General features: G+C 45.0%; 2 pseudogenes; both read left to right on the top strand.

Moving 5' to 3' along the window:
- The first annotated feature begins 1,243 nt into the window (after positions 1–1,243).
- On the top strand, positions 1,244–5,138 carry LOC135536787 (partitioning defective 6 homolog gamma-like; annotated as a pseudogene).
- A 798-nt stretch (positions 5,139–5,936) lies between these two features.
- LOC135536799 (activity-dependent neuroprotective protein 2a-like) lies at positions 5,937–10,403 on the top strand (annotated as a pseudogene).
- The last annotated feature ends 4,828 nt before the right edge of the window (positions 10,404–15,231 follow it).

Below are 15,231 nucleotides of genomic sequence, written 5' to 3'. Positions count from 1 at the left end.
TGATGCACCACCCAATTTCACAATTGCACCTTGTGCATTCCACTATTACAACTTTCAAAAGTAAGTTTAAAGCCAGACTGAATTCCTTCAAAAAATAACTAATAATAATAATAATTGGGGGGGGACCCCTCCCCCCTGCCGACCTCTCAGTTTGGGAACCATTGCTGTAGAAGACCTGCCTTAGAGGGTCCTAACTTCCACCATCACTGATCTAGCAGAATGTGGAAGGAAGGAGGACGATGGGGTAAATCTATCCAGTGGGGATGAAGGAAAGGAGAGGAGGAAAATGAGATATTTAGTATTGAGACTTAGCCACCACAATGCAGCAATGTCACTGATCAGAGAAGTCTTCACCATCCACATTAATAAGCACCTAATCATAGCTCCGTCCTGGAAAATTCTATAGAAGTTATGACACTATAGATAATAGAATGTTGGATAGGAATGGAATATATTGCTTCTGAATGGTGAATATGTCTTCTCAGACAGTACATGGAAATGTACTGTAACTTATATCACTTCATATTGACTGTTGATTTAACTCATTATAACCACTGATTATAAAGGTTTAGAGCATTATGCACACTGTATTTCTAACTGCAAAATAAACAACTTGACACACCTGTTTTTTTTGTGTATTAATGCGTCACAAATATATACATCAAATGTTATATTTAGTAAATCTGAAGCTGTCACGTTCTGACCTTTATTTCCTTTGTTTTGTCATTATTTAGTATGGTCAGGCGTGAGTTGGGGTGGGCAGTCTGTTTTTTTATGATTTGGGTATTTCTATGTTTCGGCCTCGTATGGTTCTCAATCAGAAGCAGGTGTCTTTAGTTGTCTCTGATTGAGAATCATACTTAGGTAGCCTGGGTTTCACCGTGTGTTTGTTCCTGTCTCTGTGTTTGCACCAGATAGGGCTGTTTTGGTTTTTTCACAATTCTTGTTTTGTTAGTCTATTCATGTATAGTGTCTATATTAAAGAACCATGAATAACCACCACGCTGCGTTTTGGTCCGCCTCTCCTTCACCACAAGAAAACCGTTACAGAAGCAAAGTTATAAGATATTTAGTAGTCCAATGTAATCCATCCCTATAGCACTTTAAGAGAAGAAACTGCGTCCTCCGGTGGAGAGGAGAGGGAAGCTATGGAAAGGATGGGGGCGGTGATGTCATGATGGTTAACTTTACCCAATACCTCGGCCCCGGTCCCGCACCAGTCAGCGGGGAACAACACAGTTTTTTTATGTGACAGAAGAAAGCAGTAACTACTCCGGCAGAAGTACGGGAAAACGGCTTTGTATGAAGAAGCGTAACTTTACGCACAGGCAGCAGACAGTGGATCAAACTGAACCCACAGACGTAGTAGTCTACAACCCACACAGAACCCAGTGGGGTTCTGAAGAATAAGAAAATGAATCGGAGTTTAAGTAAATCGCAGTCTTCTTTGCAGTATCGTGCGACAGTGGAAGTGAAAAGCAAAGTAAGTAGCCGCGCGGGAGTTGGGCATCCTGTTTTATTGGCTGACTATTGTTCCATTTGGAGAGGATGCTGTCTAGCTGCGCAATGTGCTCCCGATAAATGGAAGAATAACGGTCCTTGACTACAATTATATATAGTCCTACAACCAATATGTCACCCTAGTGTAGGCTACTGTCATTTCAAAAAATGCGTTTATGCTTTTATGGTATGAAATAATCTGTTTACCACCAATGTGGTGGTCCATTCACCCATTAATTTCTATTTTTACCTGTCATAACATATTTTAGATTCTAAGTAATGTGTTATTACCTGCATATGTAATAGCCAATATTATGGCTATAAGCTAGATAGATTTTCTGCTCACAATTCTTGGCTGATCTACAGGTACATGTATATTTTGCTCCATATCATAGTTTAGTCCAGTAGCCTAATACATTGCTGACACTCAATATCAAAAACGCATTCGTCAATGAATTGCTTTGATTTGTCTAATAAGTATGGAAAGGACAACTTTTCTTTATCGTTCAAAGTTTCTCCGAAACATTCTGTCTTTAGTATGGAGCAGAGTTCAGAAGGTTTTCTCTTAACCGTTCCAACCCCGGGAGTTCCAAGATTTCTACAAGCTCATCCTGCGCCTGCACCGTCTAACCAGCAGTGACGTCATCATTGGCTATGCAGATATCCAGGGAGAGCTACTACCCATCAATAACGATGGCAACTTCTGCAAGGCCGTGTCCACTGCTCCTACCTTACTGCGGATCTTCATACAGAGACAAGGTATACACCCAGAACAGACTAGACCAGCCAGTTGTTTTACTCTGAAGCCCTAAACACAACTAGCTGTAATTATGCAAGACTAAGCCAGTTATTATGGTTGTCTGTCATTAAAAAGGTAATAAAAACCAGGTAACATCGATAGGCTTCAATAACACTGAGATAACATATCATCCAAAGCTGAGACTGGAATTCAAATATCCTTCTTGCAAGCCTTCGTCATACGGGATTTATCAGAGTTTGCATCAGGGAAGTTGTTTATGTGTGTCTCCACCAGCAGCAGAAGGGGAAGTAATTTAGTTGTCCAGGGTTGATGTTTATTTTCATGTAATTGCTGTGCGCTGCTATTTTCGTATGTTTGTTTACATGGTGGACTATCTACATTTGTTTCCCTTGTTTATGTACCCTCAGGAACTCCTGTTTATATAGTTTGTAGAGAATCAGAACATGTTCTGCAGCAATCCTTTCTGATGTTGACAGTATGATTTATGCCCTGGTTGTTGTGCTAAGTCAGAAGTTGTTTCTTGCCCACATTGACCCACACAGTAAAACAAACAATGCATCAATTTAGTTGCATTGTAGCCCTTAGGGGAATTAGACTAGTTAGTACATTTGACAAGTTTTGCTTTTCAAGATGTGTACTCACAGATTTCCTTTCACAGAGGAAGTAGACGACAATACCTTCTGCCCCAATGCCACTGTGACGCGCCGGAGGAAGGTGCCAGCGATCCCCTGCCACGCGGCGACGTGAACCGCAAAAGGCCCACGGTCCTCATCAGCAGGCCGCAGGACTTCCGTCCCATCTCGTCCATCATTGACACAGATTTCCTGCCCGCATCTCAGCGCCGGGTGCGCCTTTACCGCCAGGGCTCAGAGAGGCCCCTGGGGTTCTATATCCGGGATGGGACCACTGTGAGGGTGACTCCCCACGGCCTGGAGAAGGTACCTGGGATCTTCATCTCACGGCTGGTCCCTGGAGGCCTGGCTGAGAGCACAGGGCTGCTGGCCATTAACGACCAGGTGCTTGAGGTGAATGGGATTGAGGTGATGGGCAAGGTGTTAGACCAGGTCACAGACATGATGATCGCAAACAGTCACAATCTTATCATCACGGTGAAGCCGGTGAACCAGCGTAATAACATAGTGCGTACCGGCAGCTGGATGTCGGGGATAAACTCAGGCAGTGTCAGCTCTTTAGACTACCAGAGTTACCACAGCACGCCCATCTGTCAGAGTTACCACAGCATGCCCATCTGTGTGGGAGCCTACAGTTTCACTGATGACGAGCTGCAGAGCGACGAGGACTTGGACATTGTGATTGAGAGAAGACTCAGAAACTCATCCCGTCGCTCCAGTGCCTCCACCTCCACAGCCTCCCGTTCCCAGGCTTGGTCCCAGCCCCAGCAGAGTCCTAGGCCTTCTCCTAGGCCATCCACCCGACGCCCTCCCCGTCGACCTTACTCTGTCATCTCCTCAACCTCCTATCACTCACAGCCCAGCCTCACTAACCTGAACCTCAGACTGAACCGAGACCTGACCCTGCAGCAGCACTACGGCAGCAGCCCAGCCATCAGGGAGATGAATGGAGGTGTGTTTAACCACAGCAGCCTGCTCACCCTGAGGACAGAGCTACGACGCAGCCTGGTGCTACAGAGGGAGGGGTGGAGGAGGACGAATGGTCATCACCTTGTGATTCTACAGTCAGATTCTAGAACACTACAAACCACAGGGAGGGGAGGACGGCACATAAAAATGGCCAGAATTAAGTGAATGGTATGGTATAAAACACGTGTTTGATTAAACCACATGTTTGATGTATTTGATACCATTCCACTCATTCTGCTCCAGCCATTACAACTAGCCTGTCCTCCCTAATTAAGGTCCAACCGACCTCCTGTGCTACAAACACTGCCAGCCTTTGTTATAACTTTTCAATGCTTGAGACGGAGGAGACGTTTCTTATTGGCTGGGTCCCAAATGGCACCCCATTTCCTATATAGCGCACTGCTTTGACCTGGACCCTGGTCACAAGTAGTGCACTATAAAGGGAATAGGGTGTTGATGATACATTGTGAATTCAGGGATCTGACCTTTTGAACCCACTTAAATGTTGTCCCTCTCAGCGTCAGTCTCTCAGCACATTTGAAACCACAAAGCGGAGCTCCTAAGTATTTAATATGGAAATAGTCATGAAACACCATTATGTATTATTAGTAAATCCAGTTCTGGCACTTGTTGTTATACTGTGACTGTGCATGTCCTTTACATGTACTGCTGATGCATTGTGTAGAGAGAATGTATTATCAAAGCTACAGCACTGTTGTGGTTTTATTATATCTCACAAGTGGCACAGCGGTCTAAGTCACTGCATCTCAGCGCTAGAGGCGTCACTACAGGCCCTGGTTTGATTCCAGACTGTATCACAACCGGCCGTGATTGGGAGTCCCATAGGGCGGCGCACAATTGGCCCGTCATTGTAAATAAGAATTTGTTCTTAACTGACTTGCCTAGTTAAATAAAGGTTAAATAAATATGTCTAATGCCATATATGAGGAATAAATCCTTAACTATCCCCTTAACAAAATATCAAGCCATTACGTGTGTCCCAAATGTCATTATGAACTGTGTCATTATGAACTGTGACATTATGAATTGTGTCATTATGAACTGTGTCATTATGAACTGTGTCATTATGAACTGTGACATTATGAATTGTGTCATTATGAACTGTGTCATTATGAACTGTGTCATTATGAACTGTGTCATTATGAACTGTGTCATTATGAATTGTGTCATTATGAACTGTGTCATTATGAACTGTGTGAGCCACTGGCATTTGTATCTGTGAGTTTTCATCCCTTCTGTCCACAGACTTTGATTAAAGAGCATGTGGGCTAAATATCAACCACAGTTTCAGTTATTTGTGATTTGCTTACAGTAGGCCCGTAGGTTTAACTCAAAGATGAAACAAAACAGTCTCCCTGACCCACTTCAACAATACAGATGTAGACCATGCTTGCTGATAAGTTATCAAAAATATTGTTCAAGTACCTAATGCTTGACCCTGTCTTGAGCTCACATCTGACCTGGTATGATATTTGTTGTCATAATGTTCTGCTTATGGGAAAATGACATTGACCAGAAATACTTAGAGCTGCAGAAATCTCTCATTGAACCAGGCAAATGTGTCCATTTGCATTCTAGAATTCTATATGTATTCCATTAAAATTCTTATTGTATTCTATATTCAATATGAAGATATGCCATGTTTACCTATTGTAGTTTATTCCCCGTGATTTCACAGGGTGCCCCAAGCTGCAACAGGTATGATATGAATTGATGTGTGTGATACACCTGGTGGCAACAGGTGTGGTCCCCAGTGGTGATCAAGGTCAACTCAATTGTTCTACTGTGCTCAAAATGGTCCAGGGTAAGAATTAGAGACACACTCATTTGATTGGAGGGTCATGACCATGCAATATGTTAATGAGCAAACGTCACTTCCTCACTTCCTGTGCGCCATGTTTCCTATCAATAGTTGGATGATGCTCTTCAACAGAACAAACAAAAGAAATGGTTGATTAAAAATAGAGGAAATTCTGCCATTATTGGTATTATAGGCGAAGAAAACGATTTGATAAGTGCATGCCGAGTATTTCATGGTATATTTTTCATAGCCGTGTGGTGCGCGCGCCTAAGCTCTTCTCCACTCGGATTGGTGAAAACAGACTCACGAGCACGCACTCTGTCGAGAGCTTTCTCTTCGACTGCCAGGTCGTGTAAGGTACACTTTCCCAAATGTATCTTCACTATATATCTGCATGATTAACATTGTGTCCAAAACGTTGTTGCAATTCACCAAATATTTAAATCCTGCCGCCAAATGTGTATGAGTGGTGAAGTTACCTCAGTGACCTGTCTGTGTGTGCATGCAAATTAGGCAAAATGCGATGCTAGCATCAGTCATCCAGCTAGCTAACAACTGTTTTAGCTGGCTTGCGCAGATGCAGTATTATTATGCATCCTGATTATTTATCAGTGGTTTATTATTTCTCTGCTCATTCTTCGTAGTTATTTGCCAGCCAGTAACATCCAACTGTCAGTGTGCCATTCACAGAATTATGTAACTTCTCTTAACTGCAGTTTTTCGCAGCAGACGAAGTGACCAAATGATCAGTTTTACTACTTGGCTGGTCATTTTGGCTGGCATTGCGTTCATGTAGCCAGTAACGAAAACCGAGGAACGTACCATTTACGCCAACAATGACTAATGACAAAGTTGTTATCATTTTATATATAACTATTTATGGGATTCAGAGGCAACCGCTTGCTTGGCCTACTAATCAAGAGGCACCTCCACTAAATGCTGCTTTGTATCACTGACACTGAAGTGGTTACTGTTTACAGTATATACAAAAACAAGCTGATTTAAAATGTATTGTTTTTATTTCTAGGCCTACATCTGGCTTGTGAAATGACCCTTTTATTTACTGCTGTGTTTTGCTCGTGCAGGGAAAGATGTACCAACTACCTGTGGAGAAACTGGACAAAATCAGACAATCAAGGAAGAGAGTCAAAGATATTCTATGTGACATTGGACTTGACAACTGCAAAAAGTTGTTGGATGTAAGTTCTGTTTGTACACTACAAATGTTCAAGCACAGATATTAGTGGGACCTTGTTCACTGTGGCTACTCTTAATAGAATATTGATAGATTCATTTTTGCATTAACCCTATCTTGGTCTATTTTGTTTTCCAGGATCTTAAATGCTTTGATGCAGGAGACGACTGTTTTGAGAACACAGACTGGGAGGATCTAACGGACGGTTACCATGGCAAAAGGAGAAAAAGGGTACGCTCATCATTGTGGACGACAAGTCATTTATTATTCTGTCATAATAGCTGTTGCAATACTGTAATATGTCTTAACTTTATATTGTAAATGTAACATTCATATTTAAATCACATGCTAACTTCATCATTATTATTTAAATCACTCAGTGGCCATATCGCAGGGAGATGCTATGCTGTGCCCTGTGCTGGTTCTCTACCCGGTCATGGTACACCTTCAGAGGACACGTCCAGCGCTGTCACGAGGAGGAGGAGGACATCAGCGCCCTGTCCTCCTGCCCCAACTGTTCCTTCATCAGCCAGCCTGATGTCACCAATCAACACATCAAGCTGTTCCACGGGGCTCGGCCAAAACCACCAGTGCCTCATGTACTTTAACCTCCACCACGTCCCATACTACCATCCATTCAGTCTCCACCACTGACGTAGGAGACAAATACTGTCGAGGCTGTGGGTTCCACGACTCGCTGTTCTATGTCATGAGAAAACACGTCCCTGGTGAACCACTACGGATCGTTGTTGAACCGTTACTATGGTCACCGGAACGGCAGAACAGACAGTGGGCGGGGTCAAATTGTCCACGTTCTTCTGCAGGATGTGTAACATGCCGGAGACGTCAGAGCACCTGCTCTACCACATTCTGAGCTCAGACAAACACAAGGAACTGCACGAGCACATCAGGCCCTTCATCGTCGAACACGTCAACACCAACCTCAAAACTAGCATAAGGAACGGCCCGCAGCAGAAGCTTCCGAACCTGGCTCCCAGGGCTGTCCAAAAAGTAGTCTCTCTGGTCTCCAAGAACAGTAACCAACAACAACCCAACGGAAGGTCCATATCAAAAAACCCTTCCACTGGTACTATGCTTCTGGCTGCTCCAAGTAACACAACGGCCCTTGTGTGTGGTCCAAACCAGAGGCACATGTTCCTCGCCACACAGGGTGCAGCAGGAAACGGCCTAGTACTCACTCAGCGGGCAGTTACTTCTCTTCAGAACCGTGCTGCCTTGCCCACCTCCACACTCGTCAAAGCTGGTCCCATCAGAATGATGCTGCCCAACACCCAGCAGAATGCCACCAAACCGTTACCAATAACAATTAGAGTTCCCCAACAACAACAACAGCCCCGACAGGTCCTACTTCCACCTGGTGTCCAAATCAATGTCCAAAACAAGATGGGTGGTGGTTCCCAGCCCTTTATGTTGACCCAGTCTGGTCCCAGAGGAGCCGTCATGTCCTCCCAGTCTGTCCGTCTGGTCCCTACTGGCAACAAGGTAAACGGCATGCCAACCTACACACTGGAAACTGTTCAGGTTGCCATGCCAGTCCAGTCTGCTGGGGTCACCCAAATTGTCAATAAAGGTGTGCTTGTGACGCAGAACATGACCACTCTACAACAGCAGAACAAGCCGTCGACTATAATCGTCATGGGAAACGGCACGGTGTCCAATCAAGCGGCTGGCACGGCCGTGATGAACCTGACACAAGGTGACAACGGCACTGAGAAACCCAAAGAGTTGGCTGTGCAGACACAATTTCTGAAGAAGATGGAGAATAACACAGTGAAATGCACAAGATGTAAAACGTTATTGTCGGAGAAGGGTATTTTTCAACATTTGTTGCATGGTCTGCAGTGTTTGCTCTGCCCATTGGTGTTCTATTCCATCCAGCAAGTCATGGTACACATGGGTAAGGAACACAAGCTCTCAGACAAAGCCAACTGTGACGTCCTCAAAGAGAAATATCGTCTGGGAATCAATCCCCAGGGGGCCTTTGTTTCCCTTTTTTGACATGAGCGCAACTGTCCCTAAAGACCTGCTTTGCAGACAAGGAGCTAAATGTGGTTCTGGTCACATCGACTAAAGACCGGATCTATCTGAAGCTGAGACGAGAGTCCATCAAGTCAGCATATCAAAACCTAGCAAAAGACGGTTGTCCCTTCTGTCCAGAGAAGCCTCAGAACGGGAGGATTACGAGCTCCATCTGAAGACAAAGCACCACATTGTACCCACTATACATGCCATACTGAAGGCCCCAGCATTCAAGTGTATACTGCCTGGGGTGTACACAGACAAGTCCACTTCCAAAACCATCTCCATACACGTCCAGCGCTGCAGGTGTGCCCCCAAGGCAGCCAAGGATGCAGAGAGATTGATCAACCCTGATCCAAATGCCCAGACAATCAACGGTGGCGTGCCGGCCGCTGCCCTGGATCAGAGCAGACCGAGTAGGTCTAGGGAAGCGACAGGGGGCGCCACCCAGCAGCAGGTGGGGCACAAATCCAAACCTGGTGCTTTTACATTTGACCCCACTGTGTCCCTGGTGCTGGATCCCACAGGAATTGAGATGCTTCCCTTCCAGGATAGAAGGAGTTCCTCACCAGATACTTCCACCAGAGGCCCTACCTGTCGAGGAAAGAGATGGAGGCCCTGGCGGGCCGTCTGTGTTCCAGAGGACTGATGTGGCGTCTCTGTTTGGGGCGAAGCGCAGCCGGTGTATGAAAGCGCTCCGACAGAAGAAGACTAAGGTTCTGATGGGGTTTAACTGGACTGAGCTGAGCAAGCTGAAGCACGACCTTGTTGTTCCAGAGATTGAACCTGAAAAGAAAGCTGAACCAGGGAACGTAAATGTCTAACTCACTGTATGCACAGTCATTCTGCAGACAGAATGCATTCAAAGTGAGTCAGTGTGCAAAAAACAAACAAGGAAATATATGAACCAAATTGCAAGCTGTGTTTATCTAGAAGATATATTTAGGATGTATAGAAAGAAACGGTGATAGCCCTTGTCATTATTTTCTTATTATAAAAAGGGAATTTTAAAAGGAAACGATGTCATCGAGACAACATTTAAAGACGAGAAAGAGTCATGAGAATTAGATGTCCCTTTTGAGGTCATGGGGGAAAAAAGTCTGATTTAGTATTTTGTCAATTAACACTTGAGTTTATACATGGACGCATTTTGACAAAAAAAACAGTGTGGACCAATTTGTTTTTGTACAATTGTAAAGAGTGTTTAGTAGAATTGAAATGTGTGTAGATATTTTTATAAGATCTGTTAATATACCCAAGAACTTGTGGACACATACACTATTTATTTGGAATCTCATGTCATTGATAACTATATGTACAGTATAACTTCACAGCCTGGGCAGCTTGTAAACACGCACTATTTGGCTCAAAACTAAAGCAGTTTATTAGCATAATATGCTGTAGTATATAATAAAGTGACATTCAAGATGCATAGTACAAGTGCCTCGGTTCTCCTATAGAAGTTTTCATGGTGTGCTAAATTAAAGGATGTGTTTTCCTTCTTTTCTAGAGATGAACTCGTTGATCAGTGTTTTTGTTTTGCACATAAATTACCATATTTCTTAAAAATTTTAGTTTGTTTCTTTATTGGGTTTGGCATGGATTAAAATGAAATAAATATAGTATGTCCTGGCTTGAAATACACCCAACAAGTCTACTAGTAGATTTTTAAAAATTGTATTAACAATTTGAATTAATATTATCTAACCTTATCTGTGGTATCATCGATTGTGAATTTATTTCTAGCATACATTGGGTGTACAGGCATTTTACTGCAGTAGAGTTACAAGATATTTTGAACAATAGTGTCCCAGGCTGCTTGCCTGGAGTAGGTTTAGATCGGGCTAAAGTAGTGGAGTAGTGGTGAGGTTTTAATGGGTGCAGGGTTAGTTGGTAGGGTAATTGTTTCACAAAGTGTATTGAATACATGCTACAGAATAGTAGGCGGATACACAGCCAATACAGTAGGTGGCGGCCTACGCCTATTACATTTGTTTGCCACAATACCAAAAAAGAAGTCGCTTTGACAACGATTGCTTCTGCCTTAACCCATTCTCAGACAGACATTACTAGCTGTGCAGAGTGATGTTTATATACATGCTAGCTAGGTAGCTGGTGTGCGACCGAAGGAAATTAGCATTTTTTTAACAGCTTCGAGTAACATATGAATTATGTTTGGAATTAATACATACTCAAGAGTAAACAATGCTCCAGTTCTTCAGCATTACGCGAGCAGTTGTATGGCTATGAGAAACGGAGCAGCGGCAGTGTCGAACTTGACCTCAGCATCGAGTCCATCATTTGAACTGCGAGCGCCAGTTCGGTCTCATCAGTTTATCATGACAGAAGAGATTTTCACACTTCTTCCAAGTGTGCTGGTAGAAACTTATTGAGGAAGTTTGTCAACAAAACAAAGTAAGAGAACGTTATGGTTTGACGTTTTGGTAGCAAGCCCTGAGTTGTCTGATTTGATTCATCATGTCTTGCTAGCCTGTTTGAGCTGTCATGTCAAATCCTTGTCAGCCAAGCATGTTTGGCTCGACAATAAGCTAGTTAGCATGAGCACGAACGGATCAGGTACCAGGCTCCTCTTCTGCTATGACTTGAGTAACGTTTTCTTCATTGCATGTCTTCAACAGAAAGAAGCTCTGGTATGAAACACCGCTCCAGGTTGGTACATGTCTCACGTCATGATTTAGATTGTAATTATGCTTATTCTCAGCTCTGGTCCCTGATCTGTTGTCATTGGCATAACAATTCCGTAGGAGTTGTCAAGACAGTAGAAACAGACGGGCACTCAGGCTTGCTGTATCCGGTTTCACATTTTAACTCTGTGTAATTCTGACAGGGGCCACCGTCCAGTCAGCACAGTGCTCTAAGCTACCTAAGAAACGGCCAAGAGGACAACATGCGCACCAGAGTCCTCAACTCCATCCTGTACAAGGCCATCACTGATCTACTGAGCTCCCTGAAGTCAACAACCCCGCCCCTAATGACTCAGATGCACTCATTGTAAAGTGGCTTGTCCCACCGGATGTCAGAAGGTGAATTCACCAACTTGTGGGTCGCTCTGGATAAGAGCGTCTGCTAAATGACTTAAATGTAAATGTAAAAATGTAGTGGAGACTGGTGACAGCCCACCACATCTATAAAACCTGTAGCTGTCTAGGGGCTGACCACGCAGACGCTCACCAATGTCAGATCCTGGACTACAAACTGAGGGTCAAAGACACTACCTCAAACACCCTGGCACCTAGAGCTCACAATGCAGCAGCTGGGGGTGCTGGGCAGAATACAGGGAAGCAGAGAGACAATGGAGAAGAAGAAGAAGTCCAAACGGGCCCTGCTGATGATGTACCGATCATCTCCCTAAGCGAGTACCTTCATGTCAGAGGCACAGCCGAGGTCAGGTGAGGAGGAGGAGGACGGTCGCATTCAGCCAGGAAGACGACCAGGTCCGAGGAACTCATGGCTGAGGAGAGCAGGAAGTCCTAGATCCTTAGTTGAGTAGGTGAAACGCCAGTGACGAAACATCACAACCTGTCGGTCATCATCTCCTATCACAGACCTTCCCTATTCGGAAGTCCAACTGGGGAGAGTCGTTCCAAGTGGTTTGTTTCGCCGTCGGAACCCCTTGTATTTCTCACTTCCGAGGGAGCACTGGAAGGCAACATGAATGACCAGTGTCTCTGGAGATCCCTCTCCTTACATGTGTGTTTTGGTAGTTTTGCACCAGAGATGAGACATGGGGGTGAACTAGTCCATGCACAACAAACACTTTCAAAGGTATTGAGTTGGTCATGATACGTTTGAATTGTTCATTGACTACCATTCCAACAGGTGTAGAAATATTAGTCAACAGGATGGGATGGGGGGAGTGTATAGAAAAACATGATCACCAATCTAGTCCTATGTAAAGAATCCAGTCCTGTAAACGATCCGTTGTAAACATTAAAAGGCACATCATGCAAAACTTGCAACTATGTCGTAAGTTAAGTAAAAGGCCGAGATGCAATCTGAATAAGGCTTCTTGATATTTTAAAAGGTCATTTCCGATTAAAGGCTTTTGCCTTGATTGTGATCTCCTGTGAACGCCCATGTGAAGCGCTTCTCATAGCGCCCACTGTCTAGCAGTTACACAGATTGAGATCCCGCCATGAATATTTGAATTATCCCTCTACTAAATGACTTATGCACTTCTATAAAGCACATTCCAAAATCTGGTTTTCAGAAAAGCCTTTTGCTATGTTAGGTTGAATCAACGTAAGGATATGCTATATTCTACAGAGAAAAGGCATAAGCCGGCGAAATGATACATTTCAAGCCACTATGTTATTCCAATCAAAGCCATTGGAGATTGGTTGTGGGTTTCATAGAGCAAGCCAGGGTGGAGTTCAGTAGTGTGGCAAACACTCGCAGAAAAATGTCTAGCAACGGAACAATGCAAATCTGTGTTCTAATTGGACCAAGTTCAGGTAATATCTCCCGCGTGTTAAAAATGTCTTCCACCTACTGAATGACCCAGGATGAAACTGTTGACTGCTCCTCCATGCCTGCACCAATGCTCTGTCCTGCTCAGATAGATTCCACAGTATGCTCTCCCGGTCTGCACAGCCTCTTGGACATAAGAAACGATGAACTGGGAGGCGTCCCTCTCCCTGGAGTGTACACGGTGACCGTCTCCCCATGCCCTCCACATCATCAGACGACACCACCAGATGGTGCTCCTCACCCAGCCCCATGGAGGTACCTGCATGGAAGGAGTCCTGGATCACTGCACAATGTGGCATCTCTCTGCTCCTCCTCCTCAGCCACCCGGAAGATGTTGGCAAGAGGATTGGAGTGGTAGGTCCTAAATGGCAACATGATTCCCTATTAACATAGGGCCCAAGCACCATATTCCCTCCTTTATAGTGCACTAAGTTTGACTCAGAGGGCCCTGGTCAAAAGTAGTGCACCATTGGCACCCTATCTCCCTTTATAGTGCACTACTTTTGGCACTACTCTATACCTGCTCCACCACTGCTTTCACTCTGCCAGGGACCATGTGATACACACCATGTGAGGCTGCTGTGGCATCATTAGACCTCGCCCCCCCAGCCCAATGATCTGCTGCAGGATGTCAACCGCGGTGGGATCCAGCCCTTCTGTGGCTGGTCGCCACGACCCCTGCAAGCAGAGGCATTCCAGCCCTGCACAGTACCACAGTGAGGGAAACCCAGGCAGATATATCAACTCTTTGTCACTCTGCTGGCCTGTGGCTTGACAAGGAGCCAAATGGCGTTGGCAAGAGTACAAGCTGATCTGGGATCATAGTAGCTCTAACTCGTCTCTTAACTGGGCCCCGTGAAACCTGAGATCCTGGAGGGCCGGCACGGCAGCTTCGGGTCCCTCTGGGAGTCCCCTGTCCCAGTGATGTGGAGGGGTGCTAGGGGCTGCGCCCACCGCCCCTGGACTCCACCGCCCTCAGACACACACATCAGGCGATGGAGACATGAGAAACATCTTAATATTGACCATACATATATAGCATGTAGCAGTGCTCTGAAAACCACCACCTCCATTGGACTGAGACCAAGCACCTGCTCTGAATCACTTTGAGGCCATGCTTGTTCTTCAGGTGTCTGTCTCATCTCACCGAGTACCGTACATGAGTCACAACACACAGTGACACTTCATACCCCATCCTAGAGACATAGGACAGCCACTGCGGACACTTCACTCCACCCACTGAGATATAGGACAGTCACACAGGGACACCACTCACCTAGAGATATAGGAACATGCTGTTATGACACTCACCTACCTGGATATATAGACATCACTCCACCTAGAGATATAGGATATAACAAGCACACAGGACACCCACTTCACTCAGAGATATAGACATAGCCCAATACACACTTCCACCCACCCAGAGATAAGTGAGCAGCCCACACAGGACACTCACCCAGAGCAGCAGGAGCAGCCACATTAAGTATAGGCACTTCCACCTGGACCCAGGAGACAGGTGAGGTCACACAGGACATCACCCCACCTGGATATAGGACATAGTCACATACAGGACACTTCACCTAATGTAGAGATATAGGACAGCTGCCATACAGGACACTCACCCACCTGAGACATAGGACATAGTCACACACAGCACATCACCCACCCAGAGATACAGGACACTCACCCACCTAGAGAGTAGGACATAGTCAGCACACAGGACATACCATAATTTAGGGAGCATAGGACAGTCACACAGGTGACACTCTAATTCCACCTAGAGATATAGGACATAGTCACACACAGGACACATACCACT

Source organism: Oncorhynchus masou, unplaced genomic scaffold, assembly GCF_036934945.1.
Source record: "Oncorhynchus masou masou isolate Uvic2021 unplaced genomic scaffold, UVic_Omas_1.1 unplaced_scaffold_664, whole genome shotgun sequence".
NCBI classification, from domain to species: domain Eukaryota; kingdom Metazoa; phylum Chordata; class Actinopteri; order Salmoniformes; family Salmonidae; genus Oncorhynchus; species Oncorhynchus masou.
This window is presented reverse-complemented; position numbering and strand designations above follow the sequence as displayed.